We start from the raw sequence: 8412 nt of genomic DNA on the forward strand, positions 1-8412 counted from the left end.
TACGGAGTTATTTTCATCCAAACACACTTAAAAGAACTCTCTCTGTCAAATGCGCTTTTGATTTTGACATTAATATTGTATTATATTTTTCTAGGCTCACTACTAAAATGCTAACCTTTATGATGCTGGTCAGGTTATTTTGATTAAAAACTAATTAGGAAGCTATACTTGAACTATAAGTGTTTGTTTCTGAAGCATAGTGAGTCAGGTCCCTTAACATGCTGTAAGGGTGGTAGAGCTTGAGCCTGGGATTGTGGTTAATGAGGAGACGAAGCCCAACCAAAACTAGACTACGGCTTCCTGATTTTCCAGGCTAGTTTTCATACCAGCTATGCTAGAACCTCTGTCAGTATTTGTGTGTCTCATTGTGTTGCCTAGACTGGCCTTTAACTCCCAAGTAATGCTCCTGCCTCACTCAACATTCCAAATAAGCTGGAACTGTAGGTGTGTGCCTCTGGTCCCGGCTTTTCTGTCTTTTTAAAAATAAATCTAGACATGTGGCAATCTCAAGAAGGCAGCTTCAATGGCATGGTGGTGCTGACCCACAGTCCCAGGGACTTGGGTGGCTGAAGCAGGAGGACAGAAAGCTCAGGCCAGCCTGGGCACCTTAGTTAGAGCCTGTCTAAGGAGTTAGAAGAGGCCAGTTACAAAGCTTGGCGCTAGAGCACTTGCCAAACTTGTAGAAGGTCCTAGGTTCAATCCCAAGTACCACATGAACACAGAAACCACTTCTTCCATAGAGTGTGGGGGCTTATGACTTTCTCAAGATACAAATGGAATTATTTTTTAAATCTATCTTGTTAGACCTATTTGTCCTCTGACAGCTACAGAATTATCTAAAGAATATGTATCTCTGTGTGTGTGTGTGTGTGTGTGTGTGTGTGTGTGTGTGTGTGTGTGTGTTATTTGGATGTATGTGAGCCTTAGTTTACCTTTTCCCTACAACTCAAATTTCACAACATAAAATTCTAACACAACTCTCAGGCTCCACATTTGAGAATTATATTTTTATCTGCTTTGTAGTTTTTCCTTATTTATTTTTGTGTCTGTGGTTAAGTCCTTCTGAACTTGTAAATAAAAAAAAAAAAAACTTGTTAATTATCTTTCCCTGAAACATTAAATACTGTTTCTTCCTGAACACTTTATCTTATTCACATTCTATTGATTAGGTTTGACATAGAAGCCAAGCCTATCTGTAGATTTAAAATTAATTATTAAGAATATTACGTAAGTTTACACTAAGTTGTTTACATTGGGATTATTGTAAGAGTATTCACTGTTTATCCAACATGTGCTTGGTTTAACATAGTAAATAAAAACCTCCAACAAAACAGAAATGTTTCCCAAACAAAGTGATTATATTTCAGATAGACAATTCAAATATAATTCATATGTCCTTGGAATGCTGCCAGGAACAGTCGATACATACTTTTTTCAGGACTTGAAAATATGAAGAAATAAAATGGCAAATGTCTTAGTTTCTTTTTAAGTTGCTGTGATAAAATTCTCTGCTAAAGACAATTTAGGGGCCCAGATGTGGTGGCGCATGCCTTTAATACCAACACTAGGAGAGGCAGAGGCAGGCGGATCTCTTGTGAATTTGAGGCCAGTCTGGTCTACAAAGAGTCCAGGACAGCCAGGGCTACAATTGAAACCCTGTCTCAAACAACAACTAGACAACTTAGGGGGAAAAGAGGTTGTTCTGGCTCACAGGTCATAGAGGTGCATAAAATGATGACATGACTACTCCATGGTCAGGGTTATTGTTGTAGATATGAGGGCAAGAAATGCCAAGAGCATCTGGAAGAGTCTAGAGAAGAGAGAGAAAGTAGTAGACTGAACATGGCCAACAGACTGGGCCTGGCCAGGAGAGAAAGTAAAAGGAAGACAAAGGGATCTCAGGTAAGAGAGAGACTATTGCTGAAATAGCCGGGTTATAAGGAGGATTGGCGTGGTGGGGGTGGGGGGCGGAGGGAAGCCTATGAGTTGAAGAAGTTTAGGGGAGGAGGTGAGAAGGGATGCTAGTGTGGACTTTGAAATGTGTAATAGGTACTTGTGATACTACAGGAGCCTGGAGGCCAGCGTGGGCTTTGGTATGCTAACTGCAGACAGCCATTTGTCCCTTCTGGCAGTGATAGAGGAAATGGCTCCTTTTGGTAGAGGAAAACCTACTGAGGAATGCTGGCTTTTGTCTAACTACCAGAATTTGGAGAAATGGAGTTTCCTTTGGACCAGACAAAGAGCCACATGGCAGAACAGTCAAGGCATCATGAGCTTGAGGTAGCTGGTTATATCCCATCCATGTTCAAGGAGCAGGGGATAGGGAGAGACATGTAGGCTGCTGCTCACTTCCTCCTTTCCATTTATTTGGTCCATAACCCCAGCCAGGGAGTGGCATCACCCAAGGTGAGGGGTCTTCCCCCTTTAACTATCTGTAACCAACAAAATCCTCAAAAGGCATGCACAGAAGGCCATAGGTGATTCTGGATCTTGACAAGTTGACAGGTAAATACTCACAGCTCCACCCCTTGTCAACTAGACACCCAACACCCAACATCACTTTTAAGCCATAGCCTTCTACTCCTTGTCCATATATAAAATGCACCCAGTCCAGCATTAAAGTCCTATAGTGTTAAACAACTCCGACACTTTAAAATTCCACTCTCCTAGTTGTGGGCTTGTATAAAATAAAAAATAAGAAAATAAGTTGTATCCTTCCATCAGACACAATGGCATAAAGTAAGCATTCCTGTTATGAAAGGGAGAAATGATAAAACCAAAATAAATCCCCAGAGACCAAGGGCTGAACCTGGGAGATGGAAAAGACTAGAGCACCAAGGCACTGCTCATTTCTCCAGTGTTGATGTGCTCCCGTAGCAGGGGTCTGGGCAGGCCTGTGTTTGCCTCCCTCCTGAGAAGACCATCCATCTAAACAGCCTTCCTGCAGCAGCTCCCCTTTCCAGGAGACCAGAGCTGTCTCCCAGGACATTGACATGGCAGTTGGTGTGGCTGGATCAGGGCTTGAGCTGCATTGGAATGGTATTTGGCAGCTTTATATTGGCTATGTGGGGAAACCCATCTCTCAAGCAATAACGAGCTCTTTTATGCCATTCTAGGCTTTGCCCTGCCTGAGGCCATGAGGCTCTTCTGTTTAATGGTTGCCCTCCTCATCCTCTCCTTGTGAGCCTCCATGGGGTCACACAGCCACCCCTGCTTCTTCAACTCCATGCCAGTCCCAGTGCTGGAATAAACTAGTATAACCACTATGGCAGTCAGCATGGAGTTTCTTCAAAGTTGAAGAAAGAACTGCCACCCAGCTGCACCACTCTTGGGTTTTACCTGAAGGACTGTAAGTCAGTATGCCATAGAGGCACTTGCACTTCACGGTTTTTTCTGTTGATGTTTATTTTGTGCAGGTACCCTTATAGTCCAGGAGAGGGCACTAGATCACATGGGTTCTGCGAACTGAACTTAGGGCCCATGCCTTGGTTTTTGTTTTTGTTTTTGTTTTTGAGACAGGGTTTCTCTGGATAGTCCTGGCTGTCCTGGACTCACTTTATAGACCAGGCTGACCTCGAACTCACAGTGATCTGCCTGTCTCTGCCTCCCCTGAGTGCTGGGATTAAAGGCATGTACCACTATGCCCTGCTGAATTTAGAGCCTCTGAAAGAACTCCTTAACCACTGAGCCATCTCTCAAGTTACACACACATTCATGTTTATCGTTGCACTAACAAATGGAATCAGCCTAGATGTTCATCACATGTCAAATAGATAAAGAAATTGTGGTACATGTGTACATATTCAGACATAAAGGAAAAGGAAACATGTCATCTTCAGGAAATGGATTCAAATAGAGATCCTTAAAGTGAATTAAGCCAGACTCACAAATACTGCATGTTTTCTCTCATGTATGGACTCTGGGTTTGAATTTTTGGGTGTGTATGTATGTGTGTGTGTGTGTGTGTGTGTGTGTACGTGCATGTGCTCATAAAATTAGAGGACTATGAAGGGAAAAGAGATTTTAGAAATGGGATCCACAAGAGATGACAGACAAACAGATGGACAGACAAATGAATTAATGGATAGATGGATAGATACAGATAGATGATAGGTGAGATATAGATGGATGGCTATAGATGATAGGTAGGTAGATAGAGTAGTGGAATACATACGACATGAAACAAGAAAGGCGACAGCTAGCGAGAGGTATGGGCCAGCAAGAAGGGCCAGATGGACTGAGGGAAAGTAGTTGGGTAGAGAGATGAATAAAATATATAGGTATGAAAATTCCATTATGAAACCTATTACTTTATATGATAGCTTAGATACATAAACAGATATTAACAGTAAAAGAATAGAAAACACAAAGCAAGAAGTTATAGAACTAGGGACTTGGAGTGTAGCCTCGTGGTAGAATGCCTGTGTGGGGCGGGTGACTAAAACAACAGTCACGTATAGACTCATGGTGAAGATTTTTTAGTACACCCCTCTTAGTAATTTACGAAAGCAAATCAAGTAATTAAGCATATAGATTTAAACACACAAGCTAATGAACTTTACTTACTTGACACAACAGAATGTTAATAAGCGTAGTTGATAATTATTTTTAAAATATTCATGAACTGTTAGTAAGACAAATCTGTTTAAAATTCAACTTATGCATATATGTACTTGTGTGTATTTAGAGGGTGTCGTGTCATCTGGACTATGGTTACATGTAGTTGTGACCCACCTGATAGGGATGCTCTGAAGGAGTAGAATTGTGTGTCCTTAACCACTGAGCCAGCTCTTCAGCCCCACCAGGAACATTTATGCAAATCTATCACATTCTGCAGAATTATTGATGTGTAACAAATTACTCAGGTCTAGAGATTAAGTTCAGTTGGGAGAAGGCTAGCCTGGCACGCAGGAGGCTCCAAGACCTCATAAACTGGGCATGGTGGCACACACCTGAATCTCAGCATTCCAGAGGTGAAAGCAGGAAAACTAGGTAAGATCAGGTATTCAAGGTCAATCTAGAGGCTTGAGGCCATCCTGGGCTAGATGAGACCCTGTCTCAAGGTCATCAAGGCAGTCCTTGAATCCATGACACCTTTCAAACCAATAACCAACTGACCAACAGCAACAAACAAATCACTGTTAAGATGTGGAACCTTGTGGAAACAGTGGTGCACCCTTTAATTCCAGCACTCTGGAGGCAGAGGCAGGTGGATTCCTCAGTTCGAGGACAGCCTGATCTACAGAGTGAGTTCCAGGATGGCCAGGGCTACACAGAGAAACCCTGTCTCAAAAAAAAACAAAAAACAAAAACAAAAAAAAAGATGTGGAACTTTGTGGGAACAGTGGTGCGCCCCTTTAATCTTAGCACTCTGGAGGCAGAGGCAGGTGGATTCCTGAGTTCGAAGACAGCCTGGTCTACAGAGTGAGTTCCAGGATGGACAGGGCTACAGAGAAACCCTGTCTCAAAAAACAAGCAAACAAAAAAGACGTGGAGCTTAAAACAGAAATCTCTCACTGTTCTTTAACGGTCTTTGGGTTGCCTAGACTCAGGCATGATTCTCATTTACTGTCTGTTCTGTAACTTTTGTCAGAACAAGCTGGGACTGGAGTCATCCAAAGGGCCTTTTTTCTCCTGTTCTGTAAAGTGCAGGATCACATTGCAGAGGGGCATGCAGCTGAGGAGACATTATGAGCATCTTTGGGGAAATAAAATCTGCTATAATTGATGCATTGTGTCATAAATCAACACATTTCAAAGAACTTAAGTTGCTCAAATTATGTTCTAACCAGAGCAGTTAAGCCAGAAACCAATAAAAATAGTAACTAGAAAGCCCACTGTGCTGGCTACTTTTATATCAACTTGACACAAGCTAGAGTCATCTGAGAGGAGGGAACCTCAGTTGAGAAAATGCCTCCAGAAGATGGGGCTGTAGACAAGCCTGTAGGGTATTTTCTTACTTAGTCATTGATGAGGGGAGGGCCCTGCCCATTGTGAAAAGTGCCAACCTTGGGCTGGTGGTCCTGAGGTGTATAAGAAAACAGGCTAAACAAGCCAGTAAGCAACACCCCTCCATGGCCTCTTCGTCAGCTCCTGCTTCCACGTTTCCCCTGAAATGAGTCCCTATCTTGGCTGCTGTCAATGGACTGTGACTCGGGATATGTAAACTAAATAATCCCTTTCCTCCCCAAGCTGCTTTTAGTCATGGTGTTTCATCACAGCAATAGTGACCCCAACTAAAACACCTACTTATTTGTATATTAAGAAATGTACCTCTAGGTCTGGAGAGATGGCTCAGAGGTTAGGCGCACTGTTGGCTCTTCCAGAGGTCCTGAGTTCAATTCCCAGAAACCACATGGTGGCTCACAACCATCTATAATGCGATCTGGTGCCCTCTTCTGGCATTCAGGCATACACGCAGGCAGAACATTGTATACATAATAAATAAACAAATCTTTAAAATAACAGCAACAACACAAACAAACTTTAAGATGTACTTCTAGGGCCTGGAGTGATGGCTCAGTGGGTAAGAGCACTGGCTGCTCTTCCAGAGGTCCTGGGTTTAACTACCACCCACAACACAGTTCATAGTTGTCTGTAACTTCTGTTTCAGGGAATCTGACATCCTCTCCTGGTGTCCTTGGGCACCGAGCACACACATGTGGTACATAGACCATACATGCAGACAAAACACCAGTACACATAAAATTAATTTTTGTGGTAAATTAGAAGATATCTTAACTAAATGTCAACGGACATAGAAGTTGTAACCTGTAGCTAAAACCAGGCTAGGAAATATGATCCTAAATACATAGTGTGGATATGGATAAAAGCTGAAAATTTACTACCTAAGAACCCTTCTCAGCCGGGCGTGGTGGCGCACGCCTTTAATCCCATCACTCGAGAGGCAGAGGCAGGCGGATCACTGTGAGTTCAAGGCCAGCCTGGTCTACAAAGTGAGTCCAGGATGGCCAAGGCTACACAGAGAAACCTTGTCTCGGAAAAAAAAAAAAAAAAAAAAAGAACCCTTCTCAATAATTAGGGGAGAAAGACAAAAAGGAAAGGGGTGCTGGTGGGTCTGTGGCCCAGTACTTGTGTAGCAGGCAGGAGGCCCTGGCTCCACTCCCAGCACTGCACACAGCTGTCATCTCAGCATTTGGAAGGAGGAAGCAACATGACAAGGTGTCTTACTGTCCTATGGGTTCATAACTGGGGTAGCAGAATGGAGCCTGGAGATCAAATCTAAGATCTCATGTGTCTCGCCACAGGTGAACCCAGGTGTCTTGTGATGAGCAATCTTAATGGTTAACCCCAGTGGCTTAAGAATTATCCGGGAGTTCAGTAAAGCTCACTTAGTAAAGGGCAGGTATAGAGAGGATCAACTTGGGGATACCTGGCCCCAGTGTGGGCAGCACTGTCTAACACAGCCAGAGTGGAATCAAAGAGGAAGGAGGGTGCCAATGCTGGTGATGTCGATACGGGAATCTTGGGGTGTCTTTGAGAATAATGGAGCCTTTCTTGCTCTTAGCTGCCACTTAGCTGCCAAAGCCACTTCAAGATTCTTGTCTCATTAATTCAAAGAATGAAATTCATGGAACACAAAGGGTGAGCTTTAGAGATGAGTTTATTATAGATTGATAGATGTGAGCTTGAGGGAGAGAGGAGACAGTGACACAAACACACACACATACAGAGAGAGAGAGAACCAGAGTGAGGTGTGGAGAGCAGATGAGCTAGAGTCCAGTTGGCCCAGCCGAGAAGCATGCAGGCACTGCCTCTCAGCTTCAGTCACACAGGGCCATACCGCCTTGAAGTAGGGTTGCTCATTTAAAAGATAAGAAAGCATCGGGGAGCAGAGCTCCAGCCTCCCTGGCCTCCACTAAAGACATTCTCAGAGCTGCTACTCCTGGGTCCCTGCCCCACTGGACCAGTTTCTAGCTCCTGTTCCCATCGGAAGCCTATGGAACTGGTGTGTGGTGGGGACAGTTTGGAAAATTTGGAGAGATGAGCTCCAGAAAGTCCAGAGTGCTGTCATCGGGGCTTAACAGGCGACACTAGTGCGAGTTCATAAAACCAGCGTAACCGTAGTTAAAGCCTGCTGTGTTTGTCATGTATTAGCCCTATGAGTCTTTTTCTTTGTCTCCATCCTTGGAGCCAGAGTTGTAAACTAGAGCTTTCAGGGCTAGGGGGTGTGGTCTATCAAGGCTGATTGACTGACTAGAACTCTAATGATATAAAGAGGTTGGAATGTTGCAAGTCCACAGCCGTATTTTCTTGGGGTTCCTTAGCTTCCTTAATAGCTATTTATTGCCTTTCTCTGTTCATGATGTATTGGTTGCGGGTGTGTGTGTGAGACCATTATATAAATCCTTTGGCCTGTAATCCCGGCACTCAAGGAGGCAGAGGTAGGTG

At 43.6% G+C, this 8412-nt stretch overlaps 1 pseudogene; it reads left to right on the top strand.

Annotated features, from left to right (window-relative positions):
* Window positions 1–1842: 1842 nt before the first annotated feature.
* Window positions 1843–3184, top strand: LOC127188451 (ATP synthase F(0) complex subunit C1, mitochondrial-like; annotated as a pseudogene).
* The last annotated feature ends 5228 nt before the right edge of the window (window positions 3185–8412 follow it).

Source organism: Acomys russatus, chromosome 4, assembly GCF_903995435.1.
Source record: "Acomys russatus chromosome 4, mAcoRus1.1, whole genome shotgun sequence".
In the NCBI taxonomy this organism is placed as follows: Eukaryota; Metazoa; Chordata; class Mammalia; order Rodentia; family Muridae; genus Acomys; species Acomys russatus.